Source organism: Prionailurus viverrinus, chromosome C1, assembly GCF_022837055.1.
Source record: "Prionailurus viverrinus isolate Anna chromosome C1, UM_Priviv_1.0, whole genome shotgun sequence".
NCBI lineage: Eukaryota > Metazoa > Chordata > Mammalia > Carnivora > Felidae > Prionailurus > Prionailurus viverrinus.
This window is the reverse complement of record NC_062568.1, coordinates 52,183,007-52,200,583: the sequence shown is the minus strand read 5'-3', so window position 1 is coordinate 52,200,583 and position 17,577 is coordinate 52,183,007. Positions and strand designations below refer to the sequence as shown.

Here is a 17,577-nt window from a genome sequence, read left to right as displayed (position 1 = left end):
TGCAAACGAGGACCCCACATCCCACCTGCCTTCTCCCCACCGACCTACAAAAGGATGAGAACAAACTGGAGTCTTCCAAAAGGTACCATTTGATTTAGGTCCCAGGTGATTGAATATATATTTTAATTTGTAATCTTAGAATGACTCTTTATGGAGTCATACTTTAGATGTGAGGACATCTAGGCATATGGATGTAGGTCAGCAGGGAAAACCAGAGAGGAAAAACCTAAGCTTTAGAGGTACTATTTGCCTATAATTTAGTTGAGTGTAATCAAGAAAAAAAAATTGGAAAGTCCTCTTAGACAACTGGGCACTTGTAAAGAGCAAAGACAGACTATCCAGAATTTATTTTATTAAAAAAAAATTTTTTTTCAACGTTTTTTATTTATTTTTGGGACAGAGAGAGACAGGGCATGAACGGGGGAGGGGCAGAGAGAGAGGGAGACACAGAATCGGAAACAGGCTCCAGGCTCCGAGCCATCAGCCCAGAGCCCGACGCGGGGCTCGAACTCCCAGACCGCGAGATTGTGACCTGGCTGAAGTTGGACGCTCAACCGACTGCGCCACCCAGGCGTCCTGACTATCCAGAATTTAAAAGCAAATCTCAAATCCCAACTAAGCAGTTGCCACAAGGATATCCAGTAAGATCTCAAGCTCAAAATTCAGTGAAGTGTGGCCAAAAACATAATGACCACAAACCTCAATACGGTGGGTTTTGCTATCCAAGGATAGCAATGGAATGACATGTGTAGGAACAGCTCTATTTCTGGAGATCAAACGGTTTGTCAGACTGTTACAATACACTCAGACATAACAGTTATTGTAGGTCTTCTGTTGCCTAAACTACGCAGCAATTATCCTAAGTTTATTTTGTGTGTCAGTGACAACATGATGGGGATGCCAATCATACCACGCTAGCTGCAGGTGTGTGAGTATTTCTATTCCAGGTCCTTACATTCAGGAGTTCATGAAGTGCCCATAGAAACTAACCACAGAAGGAAACTTGGCATATAAAAGCCACTTCCCGCAAGAATTTGTGTAAAATGCAAATCAGAAAAAAGCTGCACGGGCTTTGCCATTCTTGGGTTATCCATAGACCTCAAACACTTTTCCCTTACTTGTTTTTTCCTTTCTCTAGGTAAATAGTGTACTTCAAGGCCTGTGGGTCATTTTTTAACCTGAGTTGCCTAGTAAAGGTTATCACTTGGGAGTAAAAAGAATTAAGTTCTTTTGTGTTCAAAAATTTTTTTTCTCCTTCAGATTATGATGGGATTTCACACTGAAATCTCAAGTTTGAGGTCGGGGCTATGTCTCTGGGTGGAAAGCAGATGCTAGTGTTATACCTGTGCATTTAGTTGCCCTTTTTTTCTTGAACAATCTCTAAAATTTTAGGTAACGAAAAGGCGAGATCAAAGATTCAATCGTGTTTTTTTCCTTGCAACTCCTATAATATGTATTTACTGACTGCAAGCTGTGTTCCAGATTTACAAATATTAGGTCACTTAATACACTGATACTGCAAAGAGGTGTCACTGCCTTCATTTTATAAGTGAGGGAACCAAGGCTCAGACCGGTTAAGTAACCTGCCAGAGGTCACACAATGGAGCTGGAACAAAACCCAGGCCCGTGGGCAGAGGTTAAATCTTTGGCTATTTTCTATCATCATAACAGAGGCAGGTCATGCTAAAAAGTACTAATACGTCAGTGGTACAAGCCACTTACAGCTACATGTATACTCGAAAGGGCTTAATTCTGCTAACATAGAATACGTGTCTGAGGAACAAGTGCTGGGGTTCTGCAGGGCTGGGCTTAAGACAAATTCGGATACAGGCAGCCCCTCCACTTAGCATGCCCATTCTCGCCCACATCATGGAAATCTGGCAATTTCCCTAGCGGTCTTAAATTCATTCAGAAAGTTTACTGTGAGAGGGGCGCCTGGGGGGTTCAGTCCGTCGAGCGTCCGACTTCGGCTCAGGTCACGACCTCACAGTCTGTGGGTTCGAGCCCCGCATCGGGCTCTGGGCTGACAGCTCAGGGCCCAGAGCCTGCTTCGGATTCTGTGCCTCCCTCTCTGTCTGCCCCTCCTCTGCTCACGCTCTGTCTCTCTCTCTCTCTCTCTCTCTCTCTCTCAAAAATAAATATAAATGTTAAAAAAAAGAAAAGGGTTATTGTGAGAATTAATGTATCAGGAGGGCCGGCAGCAAGCACTGACTCAAAGCTAGACATGCTCCTGCCCTCAGAGAGGACTCTCATCCTGGGGCCTGGCTGAAGCTGGGCTAAGTGTGGTGGTTTACCCTCACCTGGGGATTCATGTTCACATGAGCCGAACTCATCCTCAGCTGCTCAGCTGCTAGATGTAAACTTTCATTTTGTCCAGATCCACTCCCAAATTTGGTAGTCAGACTCCGATTCACCAATGTTTCATGTTTGCCAAAAATCACTTTTCCTTCTCATGGTTGGTAATTTTAACTGGAGGAGAAAAGAAAAAAAAAAAAAAAAGAAAGAAAGAGAAGAGAACAGGAGGGGGAGAAGGGGAAATGATATGATGTGCTAAAAGCATTTGTAAAACAGTCATCGACCAAAAGGGGATCTCGGATACACAAAATCTGTTACCGTCTTTGACCTCTTTTATTGTATATCTAGTTTTATCAGAAGCCCAAGGGGCAAAGACCAAGTCAGCTTCAGTCTTTGGTGAGGAGCCCCACTGCAATATTGATGACATCATCTCAATCATGATTGTAAGTTACCCTGTTGTCATTATGCGAATATTATTTTATAAGCTTTAATAAGTTGCTGGAGCATTTAAGATGAATGATTTCGAAGTCTAAATTCACATCACGCCAAATATGTAGGACATGTTTTTCATAATTGTTCTTGTCCCTTGGGTCAGTAATACAGTTTATAATCATCATAAAATTTCATTCTTAAATCCTTTTATCAGAAGGAAAATATGGATGGTTATTACCCAATTAAAATACTCCTGATGCTTTTAAGGTACACATTGTGGGGTTTTTGGAGTTTTACTGAAAACAATTAAAAAAAGAGAGAGCAGCTGTGTGTCTTCAAAGTATTTTTAAGTGCTCCGAGTTTGCAGAGATATTCAGCTGCTCTGTACCCTGTTTCCACCCGTCTGGTTCTCATATGATCTGTGATGTAATCAAGGAATAATTGGAACATTTTCCCCATGTGAAAGGTGCAGGAGTGTGTGACTAAGGACAGAATTTTCATTTGGGAGCTAGAGAATCCATCTGATACTCACACACACACACACACACACACACACACACGGCTTACAGTTACCAAGAGCAGGGACCAGGGAGAAGATCACCAAAAACATGAGACAAGTGCATGAATCTGAGTCTACTTCCTCTGCTGGACAGCCTACCATTTGCTTTGTGACAGATGAGAGAGGTGTGCCCCTTGGGTGGATGCTTTGTGCACGTGATGTTTCTTCCTAGATGATTCCTATGCCACTCGTGAGAAAGCAACCCAGTAGGATGGACTCAGTTACAACGGCTACAATTTCTTCCCGAGAAATCAAATGGATCAAAGTGATTCATACCCACCGAAAGAAAAATGTCTAGACATCAAAATTGCATTTCCATTCATTATGAAAAATCAGATACATATTTAGCCCCATACTCCTTCCTTTAGGCACGCTCAGTTTCTTCTCTGATCACGACCTTAAACCGGAACTGTGTAGAAATCTATCTTGATTTTCTCCCTCTTACTTAACCAAAAGGTCTTAATTTCATGTATACGAGCATCCAGTTCTCTGAAAAGAAAGCACCCCAAATGTGTAAACTTCTGATAGTTTACTTAATATTCACATGAAAACACTCTTGGTGAGGGATCCTGTGAAGATGCCTGATTTGTGCCCAAGCTTTCAAACAAGTAGTGAACCTCTCCAAAAGAGAACAAGTTGAGTCTTTGTAGTGATTCGTTGGTGGATGTGCCTAACTAACAGATCAGTTGGTGGACATACTAAGGCTAAATGGTCATTTAAATCTACACAAATACCTTTTCCTTCACAGGGTGTGTTATATTTTATAAAGAGGTTTGGCACATGTTGCATCATTTGGCAAAAATAAGCATACCTGCAGTTCCTAGAATCAATTCATGGCCGTCTCCTAACACGTTATTCAACGGGAATCGCATTTTCCTCGTAAATATGCAAATTTTCCCTAAAAATATTTAACTGTAGGATCCATATACTAAAAGGTGATGAAGTAATATGCATTCTCAGGTAAAAATAATACATTTTTAAAAGCACATTTGAACGTGGGTCGTTACTTAAATGGGTGTCGCCCACTGTGGCACATTTATCCCCAGTTGTGTTTTGCTCTAGCAAGAGACTCTAATGCCTAAGCACTAGTTATTCCGGTTCTCAGAAGCTATGAATTTTGATAGATGGCTCCTCATTATGAAAGCTTACCTCTTTATGGCCTCACCCAGGTGAGTGGATGGCTCCGGGCTTTTCTCGTAGGCTCTGACCTAGAGGAATGAAGTCTGGAATATGGGATCTGCAGGCGCCGACTTGTAAAGGAAAGACCCACACCTGCAGTGCGCGGCCTTCAGTGATCTGGGAAACTCCAGCCAGGGAACATGGAGTCACTAAGTCTTGCAAAGTAGGAACAGAGCCCTTACTTTTAGGGAGCCTATCCAAACAGGTGACAAAGTGCTACACTTCAAAGACAGGAAATCCCTTCGGACATTAAATTGTAAGGACACGAAATGACCTACATTCAGGAAAACGGGGAGCCGGTGATTCAGAGTCATGTTTGTTCCAGTTTAATGAAGCGTGTCTGGTGGATATTAACGGGTCTCGAGGATCCCTACTCCAAGGAGACCGCAGCCTTTCCACCAGAAACCCACCTTTTCAAGACCTTATTTTTAAAAAGTCGCTGGAGTTCACATCAGATTGAGGTTACTACGTAAAGACTCTCTCTGGGCCAGTTTTCACTCTTAAAATTCGTCTGGTTTAAGATTACAGTAGCTCAGAATGTTTAAGAAACTCTGAAAATGTCTTAATGTCTTCCTGAACATGAAAACTCGGGGAAGGCACTGGCCTACGGTGCAGCCTTGGAAAATGAGCGATGACTGCTTCAGTTTGAAGGTCAGCCCAGAAGCTCCCCATTATCAAGGCACAGGACTCCCCAGTAGCTCCCCACCCCCACTCAGAACGCAAAGTCTCCAGGGATTTCTTGCCAATCCCCAAAAGGACTTATGGCCGCAGATGCAGCAGTTTGAACTATGTTAATAGGAGTACTAAATTCGCGTCCAGTTCTCTCAGAATAAAAGGGCTGGGGATAGGCATGGCTGAAGGGGACAGAGCTACGGTGCATGCTGTTTTCTCCTTGCAGGGCCTCTCGCTCTCCCAGCACTCAGAAGTATTACTGAACAAATGTGCAAGCGGGAAGGAAATGGGTGGGTGAAAGTCAATCCCATTTCAGAGCACAAAAGTTGTCCTTCCCTGTTTACTTTTTCAAAAAGTGAAAATCAAAAAAAGGGTGAGATTGGAAAATTCGTGCGTAACCGAAAAGCTTAACCTACATTCCATAGTTTTATCAACTTAAGCCTCTCTGAACAAGGAGGTCAAAGTTGACCCTGCTTCCCCGCTTACAAAGCAAGTCAACCGATTTTGTATGTATAGCTATAAACTGTTTGCAAGTTTCTTAAGTCAGGCACTCGGGATGAATTATGAATGGAATTAGCCAACTTGACTTGGAATTTCCTCACTTTTACTGGTCTTTAAACAAGATTTTTATACATTCGTATGTAATCAATGGGACCAACACATGAACGGTCCTTAACATAAAACACTCTGTTTCAGAGTGATTTTGCAGCTAAGGAAACTTAAATATGAACTTCTAATGTGGAAAAGGTAGTTTTTACATGCTGCTTTAAAACTGATCTGGAAAACTGATGAGCTGGCCACAAGATTTCTGTCAGAAACTAAAATTAAGTTTATATTTTAAAATATAATTTTAAATGCTCGCTTTCTTTCTTGGAGCCAATCTGCTCCTCATAGCCTTGGCCTTAGTTACCTTCAAAATACATAAATTTGCTATCTGGTTATTGAGTTTTTACATTGCAGGGTAGCATACTTTAGATATACATAAATACAGAGCACAAGGAAATCCTTCCTGAGTGCAAAACTACCTTTAAAAGTTATCATCCAAATGAGTGAATGCTACAAGCACACCTCCTGATTTAATTTTGGTTATTAGCTAGTTCCTGCCTTAATATATATTCTTCCATGGACAACTTGCACTGTCTTAAAATTTCCCTACAAACTGGAATGTCCAAATTGATTTCAAAAGCAGATTGTGTACATAAAAACTGTGAGATCAGGATCAATGTCAGGTTTTGGAGAGAAAAATGAACTTGGGTTGATCTTTACCCCAACAGGGTACATGTTCAAATTTATCCCATGGTACATATAAGAGAAGATTTAAATAAAACATTTCTTAACTGTTCATGTACAAAGGAAAACCACAAAGTCCAATAATAGTTTCATCATACAGCTCATATAACAAAATATTTGGAACATTTAACAAAGGTACTAATTAAAGTACACACAAAATTTTTCAAGTTTAAAAAGCAGTTGGAAAAAATACTTCTCATCCACTTAGAATATAATTACTTGCACATTTTAATGGTCTTGTCGATTTCAGTAGTAAACTATTTCTACAAACTTCTTGCCTTTTCAAGTACCTCCAACATACCAAAGGCCAAGATGCTCTTTTTCCTTCGTAATACATTCAAAGTATCCACCATCTTGATAGACCTGTTGTTATGTAATAATTTTTCTTATACCCAATTATAGTAGATCTATAGAATGGAAAACAGCCTCTGATTTTTTTTTCTGGAAGACAGAAATAGTGGGGAAAAACCTGTCTCAAAAATGTTTTTATATTCATTTGAAATGTGTTAATTCCCAAGTTTCCTTACAAAAATCTTTGATTTTACCATTTTACACAGATGCACTTACAGGTTTGGAAACCTTGTTCACTCCCCTAAACTCCTTGAGTAGGGCTGTACTAATCTTGTTTAAAAAAAAAAAATTACACCAGTCATATATCTATCTGAAGAGAATTAAAAATACTAGTCATGATGGTGTTTTTAGTAGTTATGAAAATACTTTTTCTGAAGGACAGATGAACTTCAATCTGAAATGTGAACACAGAAAGTTTCCTTTTGGACTTCATAAATGAACGAAAAAATGTGTATCATAAAATTTTAAATACAAAACTTTTAGTCTGAACTGAGAAAATCTTATGCAGTAAAATATTTGTTTCCGTACTTCCATAAACATACTTGGCGTTCGTTTTCAAAGGCAACACTGACTGACCACATTACAATTGCTGTTTGCAGGGAATGGCTCAATTGCTCTTCTAATTCTGTTTTTAGTAGCTCTCAAAGCCTTGGCTAGCAAATGTCAAACCGTAGTTAAATGGACTTGTTTGCTTTTTTAACTCCAAGGATCCCATCCAGGCTATTTTGAATTCAATACTTCGCAAATGACAATAGACAGTGTTTAAAAAAATTATTAAAAGACCGCTTTTTTTTTCATGTGTGTTATAACAAAAAAAAAATCTAAAATATGGGGCTATAACTACCACTATAAATGAGTTACATTTCTTTCGGGCTAGAAGTGAACACTACTTTATCAAAAAGATCCTTGGGTGCTCCGTTTGCTTTAAACATTACCTTGCCACATCAAAATCAAACGTTCTTGCCATCTGTCAAATCACAAATACCAGGTATCCTCATCCCAGTAACCTGTGCAAGCCTCAACAGGAAACTGGAAGGTCTTATATGGGAAGCTGCACTTACCTCTTCTGAGCTTCGGCAACCAGTTTACTTAATATTTACTTTCTGGCAGAATGTAGCTAATTGTTAAGTGTAGCTTAAAACCTTGAACATCCGGGAGGAAAAACGATGCCACGAAATGTCACTCCCATTTATTTCCTATTTCACTAACTTCTCATCAATACGCTCCTAATATTGACTCCGCAGCTGGCCGCGTTTGCATCATTTTGGAGCTGCAAAACAAGATGTGGCCCACTGATCATCTCTACCTAAAAAGCACCCCATCTTTCATTGGGCTCCGTCACCAACATCTTTCTCCCTAGAAGACAAATACTTTTCAGATCTCGCACCCTTCTTTACAAACCTGCGCGGGTCTTTCGTGGGGGAGGGGGCGGTAAGACTTTGGTGGGAGCTGCTTCCCTTCAGCAAAGCGAGGGCTGACTGCAAAGGCGCGGGACGGGTGTTCGAGCCATTTCCTGCCGATTCCAGATCGCACCAGAGCAGCGCGGAGAGGAAGTCGGACTTCTTTTCCAGGCGGAGCCTCCACGTTGCTCTTGAGGAGCCCGCGCCGTGGGCAGGGGCCCGGGGAGGAGCGCGCCCGGGTTCGCGCCCCAGGCCGGCGGCTCATCGCGACTGGGAGGACTGGGAGAGGGGGTCCCAGGAGCAGCGGGGCACACTGAACTCCGGAGAGGGGGCCGAGCAGGAGAGAACTCGCTCGCCGAGCCGCTGGCTCCAACCCCGGGCGTGCACTTGAACCCGCCGCGAGGCCGGCCACCCGTCGTGCTCGGAGCGCACCAGTGCCCCGGCCCGAGACGGGCGTGGGCCTCACACGTGGGCTCCTCGGCCTCACTTGGTGGAACGGCCGGGCCCACGGCGCTCGGCTGGGTGGGGGTGTGTGTGGGGGGATCCCACCCGGTCCCCTGGGTTAGCAGCGCTGGGGCAGCGCACCCCACTCAGGGACCCTGAGTCTGAAGGCGGAGACCCAGGGTTGCCTGCGGCGAAGCTCGACTTACACTTCACTATCCGATTTGGAGAAAATGTCACAGGAGGGGGGTATGAAGAAAGAAAGAAAAAAACCCTCTAAATATGATTTCGGGGGAGGGGGCGAGGGCCGAGGCGTGCGCGCGCGGCTGGGGCGGCGCGGCCCCGCGGGCGCCGGGCGGGGATTCCCGGTCTCGCAGCGCGCCCTAGTGGACGCCCTGCCCCTAGCCCGCTCCGCGCCGCGCTCGCTCGGGCTCCCCCGCTCATTACAATCTGCAATATATTATTTCTCCCAAAGTATTGACAATGTGTGAGACTCCAATAACCCCGGAGCTCTTGTCTGTAATCAGCACATTTATTCACATTTAGGGAGAAGAATCCGAATTAAATCCCCGTGACCCAGATTGGGTTACAGTGTCATTTTCCCTGGATCCTCTTTTAAATCCACTCCACACTGCTTCTCTGTCTATTACATGCTAATTTAATTTTACTGTGGACGATATTTTCAGCATTTGCTGAGGACAGTAAATTTTGTAGTTTATGTTATTTCACTTTTTATGACTTTTTAACACTTAATAAAATTTTATTAGAGCACTTTTGTGTTTACAAGGCCACAAAACTCTTGGCAGGTTGTCAGAAGTCCTTTTTATTATGATCCTACTGATATACTGCGAGTAATGAAATAATCATGTCCAGAAATGTATCAAAGGCCAGAGGGATTATCCCACTTAATAGCTCCACAGATGCGCCCAGAAGAATGCGGACACGCGGCGGGACCGGCTGAGAGGCGGCGGGAGGAAGGAGGCAGCCCCCACGCCTTTCTTTACCATTTCGGTTGCTTTCCTAAAAGGCTACATGCAGGGTCATGTGACTTTCCGCGGTCTCAATAAAAAAAAGAAAAGAATTTATTCTATTGCAAAATGTGCTTTTCTTTTTATTCTCCTTGTGTGGGCATTTAAGGCTGTTCTAGTGGCAGTGGGGCTGGCTCAGCAAATCCGTGTCAGTCACTTTCCTCTCATTTCTAAGTGTACTTTTGTGGCATTTAAGCAGCCGATGGTGACATTGGTGTTGATCTTTGCGGCTGCTACAGCCCTTACGGAGAGGAGGCACTGGGAGGGACCCAGGAGGGCAAGAGATGTTTGAAGGTCCTTCCCCGCATCTTCTGCCGTTGCTTTTTGTTCGGTTTTGCAAAACAGGGAAATAGTGACTTGAAGACGCCGCTCTCTGCCTTGTGCCAAAGAACCACAGTATGCTGCTTTTATTTTATTTTTATTTTTTTGGTAAGACTTGCTAAGAGGACTGAGATGTTGCAGTTTTTTTTTAAAGAACCATTTCCTTTTCCTTTAAATATAACATGATTATTTAACACACTGGTGTTAAGTTCATTCTTGCTGCAAAAGAAGGCCATTGTACTTCCTGACCCCGAAAGCAAGGTGGGTGGCTTTGTTTTATAATCAAATTTTCTGTCTCCAGCTTCATATTTCTTTTTCTGTTATTTCCTGAATAGTGTGCCAAAGTGATCAAAGAGATGAGGAATAGAGTCATAAATGGAGTGATTTTGAAATTACTGTTACTACGTCCAGAGCACGTGTTCTTTTAAACTTTGGCTCTGAGGGACTTTGGTGATCTTTTTTACAAGTGTGTGTGTGTGTGTGTGTGTGTGTGTGTGCATGTGTGCGTGTGTGTTTCATGTTCCAACACATCACTTTCAGATTTTGCAGTCTGTCATTGTTTAAAACAACCCCTGGGAGGCATGCCCCTCTCTGGATTGCCTCCATCACCCACATGTGTGTGCTCTCCCGTCCTGATGGACATACGGCTGCTCACCAGGGCTCTTTGATTTCAACTTCAAGGGAGCAATTTTGTTCTTTGTATGTCATTTGCTAACCAGGGATGAAACTTAGTGCCTGGTCTAATAGTCTACTGTGTGTGCAGGACGGTCTAGGTTCTGAAAAGAGCATATGAAGGATAGCACCCACCCCTTAAGAAAAATTTACGTCTTGGGATTATTTGGGCAGCCATTTTTCTCTTTTTTATAGTGTTTTCCATTTGCAAATATGAGAGGGTTTTTTTCCCCCTCTTTTTCAAGTGATGTTTTTTAACATAGCTGAAAGAAAGTGACATTTGGCTCTGAATAAACATTCTTCCTTCACTCTGGTTGTTACTGACAGTTTGTATTCTTTCCCTTTTACCAAGAGACACAAGAGTGGACAGAGAAATGGGTGCAGATTTTGAGCTTTCCAAATTTCAGAGCATTTTACATAAGGGAATTTATACCCAAGTACGGGAATCAAGAGGAGCATATTAATTTTAATTCTGCTATAAAGTGACAGTTCAATTTTATAAGTAATTTGTGTCTAGGACAATTTAAATAATACTTCAAAGGCTGTAATAACCTGCAAGTTAGAAATCTGTTTTATTAGATTATGAAGCAAACCTCCCCTAAGGTAGATATTTTTAATGCATCAAAGTATGTTTATAATTCTTATTCGAAAGAGCAAGAGATTGTCTTGAACACAGTAACCGATGACACATGGCTTGATCAATGGAGGGCCTAACCAGCGTCCAGGGGGATTTTACAGCCCCTTCTGAGGTATTCAGAGCAGAGAGGAAAGAGTGAAGCCCCAATCCTATCAACTAGGGAATCCAGCTTCGAAAAGGGGAGTAAAGAAACCAAGCTGGAGGCATGACATTGGCCGCTCAGATGAACAAATGCAGTTAGCAGTAAGACATGGGGATGATGAGGAAAGACCCTACAACTACTTTGCTGGGTCTTGATCCAATTCTGCATAATACTTGTGTGGCCTTGGACACGTTACCTCTCTGTGCTCAGTTTCTTCATCTGTGAAATGGGACCAATGCTAGTACCTCCCACCTTTGGTTGAAGGGTGAAAAGAGCTCATTTAGGGTCGCCTGGGTGGCTCAGTCGGTTAAGCGTCTGACTTCAGCTCAGGTCATGATCTCACAGCTTGTGGGTTTGAGCCCCACCTCGGGCTCTGGCTCTGACAGCTCAGAGCCTGGAGCCTGTTTCTCCCTCTCTCTCTGCCCCTCCCCTGCTCACACTCTGTCTCCGTCTCTCTCTCTCTCTGTCAAATAAATGAACATTACAACAATTTAAAAAAGAGTTAATTTATATGAAAATGTTTAAAACAGACCTTGAGCACTGCTTAAAACAAACCCCAGGGAGATTGACATATCCATCACCTGGCACATAGTCGATGTCAATAAATGCTTGTTGGATGAGTGTTGAATGCTATTTCATTGACTGCACTGGTTGTTCAGGTGTGACCCATGGGGACACATGTTATCAGCCTCAGGTCTCGACCTGACGCTACTGAGAATAGATAGAGCCCCAGGAAAAGTTGTGCCCAACTGCTCTTTTACTTTTCCTGTGGAATTCTATATTGTTTCTCAATTAACAATTAGCTTATAGTTTTTAGGGAAAGAGAGGGTTCAAATTGCAGGGTCGGGGTGAGGGGTGGGGAGGAAGTCCTTATACTAAGCACAGTGGCTTGTATCGAAGTAACAGAAAACTGATAAATCAATGTACCAATACATATCAAAGCATTCTCCGGTATAATCTATGATTTAATAAGCAACAATTGCAGGCACTATGCTGAATTCTTCGATATGTCATTTTACTTCCTCCTCACGCTGACCTTCATACAGGGAGTTATCAATGTGTGTTTTACAGGTAAGGCAGATGAAGCTCAGAGAAGTCAAGGGACTTTCCCAAGGTCACACAGCTAGGAAATGACAGACGTGGAAGTTTAACCCAGGGCCATGGGAATGTAAAAGCTATGCAGTCAGTTGACCACTATTCTACACTGCCTCCCAGTCTGCTTGGCTTTATAGAACCCCTAAGCAATCTGGTCATTTACGATTGTATAAGCCCTGGTGAAAATGGAAAATGATTAAGGCTGAAACCTAGGCCCACTGTTCTTGAATCATCTGTGTCGTGTGCAGTGATCTGAATGCTGGGCTCAAGGGAGTGAGATACAGCGCTGCCTCCCAGGGGCTATCCCCAACTGGTGCTTAAAAAGGGCCTGCAGAGAAGTCAGGATTACTTTTCCCCCTTTGAAAAGCCATGACGATGCTGAACTTAGCTGACTGAGTCCTCACGCAACACGTGAATGGAGTTGCATGGAAAAGAGAGTGAGGAACCAGACCTTAGACAAGTGCGGGACCGCACAGGTTTTCCTTTTCACCGGGGGACTTTGAGGATACCCACTCTCCAAAGAGAGTTGGTGGGTGTCCTAACCATTTCAGGGAAAGAAGAACAACCTGAGACAATAAGAAAAGCCTCGATTCACAAATAAGGTCGCTCAACGAGCAAGCCGTGGGTAATGCAGGGGTGCCTGGTTTTAACCACGTGATGAATTCTGCACCCTTAAAACGAACGTGCACAGAGCCCCAGAAGAGCGTATCAAAGAGCTCGTTAAGTTGTTCTAGGGAATATTCGACACTGCTTTAGTACAAACCCATCCCTCAAAGTCTCGATTTTAGGTTTAGTGAGACTCCTCCCCCACCACTGAAATAGTTAGAATGAATCTTCAACTTGAGACTTTGTGACTGTTCTTGCTGGGGGAAGGGGAGGGAAAGGGAGAGGAAACGGAGAGATACCTCCAAAGGACTCATAACTCGACAGAGACCAAGCTCACTGTGCGAATGGAGAAGCAGGGGGCTCTGCAAGCCTGGGGTTGCTCCTCGCGAATCAAAGGCAATTTCAGGCAGCGGTGGCTCCTCGCGAATCAAAGGCAATTTCAGGCAGCGGTGGTTCGGGGTTGGCTCGGGTATCAGGGGGTACCAGTCCTCTGAGAACATGACGCAGACACTTCATTCACCTTTCAGTCTCCGAGTTGTTATTTTTGAAAGAGAAAAGTCATCCGAATTTTCACGCGCATTTATGGGGCTTGGGGAATTAAGGCTATATTTAGAGTTGGTTTTGAGCTCCTCACCATGAAGTCTGAACTACATTTTTTAAAAAAATGGATGAGTAACTGACTGTGTCTTGATGAATATTTGATTAGAACAAGAGAAAACAAAAAAGGCTACGTTAGCTGCTAAATTTCATCCTGCTAGTTTAAAAACGCAGCACTACCTACAACAGAGCTGAGGCTGGAAATCTCTAGAAAGAACCCTGAAAGAATTGATGCTGAGGCCATATATTGCAGCAGACATAATTTTATTAGCCATCCAAACTTTTAAGGACCTTGAGTCATTTTCTTCAAATTCGACTTGCCTTTCCTTCTGCATCTGTGAATTTGCCAAGTTAAAGTTTATTGCTGAAACAGGTTTTGAATGACAGTGTATCTTTTTTGAAAATGTCTGAGTACTTTTTGATTATTTAATGGAAAGAATGTATGCTCTTCCCTTTTTATGTATCTTTCAAACCAGCTGCTCTGATATAAATAACAATCTTGGGGGAAAATGTATTCACCCTTTTTAAGCTAAGAGCAAACATTCTGTTCGTTGAAAGTTCTAGCATTACCGAAAGGATGTCATGAATGAAATGGTTCTCAGAGCTAGTCCAGTCAGCTAGCTTGCAGATCAGACATTCTTCCTCAAGTTTTGGAATCAAGAATGAATGCCATGGTCAGCAAATGCCAAAATGCAAACCCAGAGGCAACAAAGCAGTGAGCAGGGGCAAACTCTGGAGGCCAGGAAGCCACTGGAATCTGGTTGCTAGGAGACACTCGTCTTTCGCTGGCGGCAGGAACATGTCCTTGAGCGTGGCTTCCCCTGTGGTTGGCTTTGGACAAGCCATGAATCAGTCTGTCCTCGCTGGTGCTGCCCTTCCCAAGGAGCCAACCAGCCCATCGTGCATGTGACACAGAGTGGCCATGGGGGGTTCTGTTCCCTCAGAAAGTTTCTCCCACATGCCCCGCCTTTCTGGCGTACTCTTCTGAAATCAATAGGCATTTTGTGCGTCTACCCGGGGTTGTGAGGATGTGGAAAAATAGATTCCTGCACGGTGCTTTCAATCTGTGGGAATTTTATGAAATAAAATGACACACATCGAATTGTATGAAACAGCCTTCAGGTGCCGTAGGGAAAAAAGAGGGACAAGATCATGAGTTAATAGGAATTCAGAAAGGCTTCATAGAGGAGAGGGAACTGGAAGCTGGGAGGACTTGTCCAGGGAGGGACGATTCCGGCAAGAGAGCACCAGGTAGACTGCAGAGGGCCCTCTCGGAGGTCCTTGAGGACAGCAGACTTGTCTTGCTGGCTCACAGAAGCACCCCCAGGGCCTGGATCAGTGCTTGGCAGGCAGTCTGTGCTCAGTCAAGGGCTGAATGAATGCAGGACTATGAAGGTGTTGGCCCATGAGTGGTGGGAGCTTGGAGTTTATGGTAGTGTTCCAGGGAAAAAGCCAGTTGAAAGAATGTGAAATGAGGAAGGTTAGTCTTATTGTATCAGAGTGACTGCATCAGGAAGTGGTGAGAAATGAGGTTGACCAGCTAAGGTGCAGCCTGGTTATGAAGGCTCTTAAAAATTAAGCAGATTTAAGAAAAAAAAAGAAAAAAGAATGAATGAATGAATGAATGAATGAATGAATGAATAAAGGAAGGAAGGAAGGGGCGCCTGGGTGCCTCAGTTGGTCAGGCATCTGACTTGATTTCAGCTCAGGTCATGATCTCACGGTTTGTGAGTTCAAGCCTCATGTCGGGCTCTGCACTGACAGTGTGAAGCCTGCTTGGGAGTCTCTCCTTCCCTCCTCTCTCTGCCCCTCCCCCTCCTTCCTTCCCTTCTTCTCTCTCTCTCTGTCTCAACACTTAAAAAAATAAAAATAAATAAATAAATAAATAATAAAGGGGTGCTGGGAGTCCACTTTGGATCCTCTGTCTCCCTCTCTCTCTCTCTCTCTCTCTGCCCCTTCCTTGCTTGTGCTTTGTCTCAAACAAACAAACAAACAAACAAACATCAAAAAGATTAAGCAGAAACTATCTTCAAAAATTCAGGCACTACTGAGAGATTTTAAGCCTGGTGGAGAAGAAAATTCTATGGTTTACAAATGCTCTTTTAAATGTGCTGTCTCTTAAATATATGCAGTTTATCATGTATCAATTATAACTCAATGAAACTATTGAAAATGCACAATCTCATTAGATGTTCAATATTTGGTGAAGCACACCTTGTTATTTTTACCGATGAGGAAACAGACCCAGAGAGGCTCACGGTTTGCCTGGGTTCAAAAGCTTCAGATGACAAGCCAAGATTTCTGGGTCTTCTGCCCCCACACACCTCTTTTGCTCATTTCTGAAAGCAGCCTGGGTGAGGGGGGAGGCCACCTGGAAGATGGTGACAAATGGCCGGCTGTTGGTGATGTGACCACAGAACTGGCTACAAGGATGCGAGAGGAAGACAGGAGAGCGGTTTTCTCTCTCCTTCTGCCTTGCTTCTCCCTCTGCTTTGCTAGCTTTGCTTTTCCTCCCCTCCTCTTTCCTCTTCCCTACGAGCACCTCAGACCCCTGAGGGACATTCCCTGTCAGGCATCACGTATGTGGGCTCCTTGACCATCACAGCTGCTGTAGGAACATAGGCAAGACTGTGCTGTTGGGGAGAGGAAAAGGCAACACCTTCCCCCTCCTCATTTTTATTGAGGTAGAATTAACATATGGCATTGTGTATGTTTAAGATGCACACCAGAATGATTTTTGTCTAGATTGCAACATGACTACCACAATAAGATTAGTTAATATTTATCACCACACATAGGGGCCCCATCCAATCACATAGTTCTTACATATGGGGAGAACGTTTAAGATCTACCCTCCAGGAGCCTGGGTGGTTCAGTCAGTTAAGCACCCGACTCTTGATTTTGGTGGAAGTCATGCTCTCACAGTCATGAGATCAAGTTCCTTATTGGGCTCTGCGCTAGGCATGGAACCTGCTTAAGATTCTCCCTCTGTCTCTGCACCCCACCTCAAACACACACACACACACACACATACACACACACACCTCTTAGCAACTCTCAAATATACAATACAGCATTGCTAACCATAGCTGTCACGTTGTACATTACGTCTCCAGGACTTATTTATCTTACAACTGGAAGTTTGTACCATTTGGCCCCCTTTACCTAAATCACCCACCTGCCCCACTCCCACCAACTACAAATCTGATCCCCGTTTCCACCATATCTGATTTTTAAAAATTCCACATGTAAGTGAGATTGCGCTGCATTCCTCTTTCTTTGTCTGGCATATTTCACTTAGCAAAATGCCCTCAAGATCAACAACTTTTGATCTGAAACGTTGTGTCTATAGCCCCTCTGAGAGAGGTCTGATGTAAAAGAGAACACAAAGAATGAGATTTGGAGCTCATAAAATATTACTAACATTTTTGGACCATACCTGTGAATGTTGCATTTAACATATGCATTTAAAAGACACTCACTCGGGGCGCCTGGGTGGCGCAGTCGCTTGGGCGTCCGACTTCAGCCAGGTCACGATCTCGCGGTCCGGGAGTTCGAGCCCCGTGTCGGGCTCTGGGCTGATGGCTCGGAGCCTGGAGCCTGTTTCCGATTCTGTGTCTCCCTCTCTCTCTGCCCCTCCCCCGTTCATGCTCTGTCTCTCTCTGTCCCAAAAATAAATAAACGTTGAAAAAAAAATTTAAAAAAAAAAAAAAAAAAGACACTCACTCAACTCTCACATGTGTGAGATGCGTTAGTGACAATCACCTAAAATTTCGACTTGAATATTAATTGGCCTCAAATGTGAGCAGTAGAGCATGTGAGAGAAGCCGGGGAGTCCTGTGGGCTTTGGAGGGAGGTTT

At 43.6% G+C, this 17,577-nt stretch overlaps 1 long non-coding RNA gene across 1 annotated transcript; it reads right to left on the bottom strand.

Moving 5' to 3' along the window:
* Positions 1 to 2,306: 2,306 nt before the first annotated feature.
* LOC125173077 (uncharacterized) lies at positions 2,307 to 8,346 on the bottom strand. The gene is made up of 3 exons (XR_007154915.1): positions 8,180 to 8,346; positions 4,436 to 4,494; positions 2,307 to 2,469 (listed from the first exon to the last, which is right to left on the bottom strand). It is a non-coding gene; the product is annotated as an uncharacterized LOC125173077 (long non-coding RNA).
* Between the last annotated feature and the right edge of the window lie 9,231 nt (positions 8,347 to 17,577).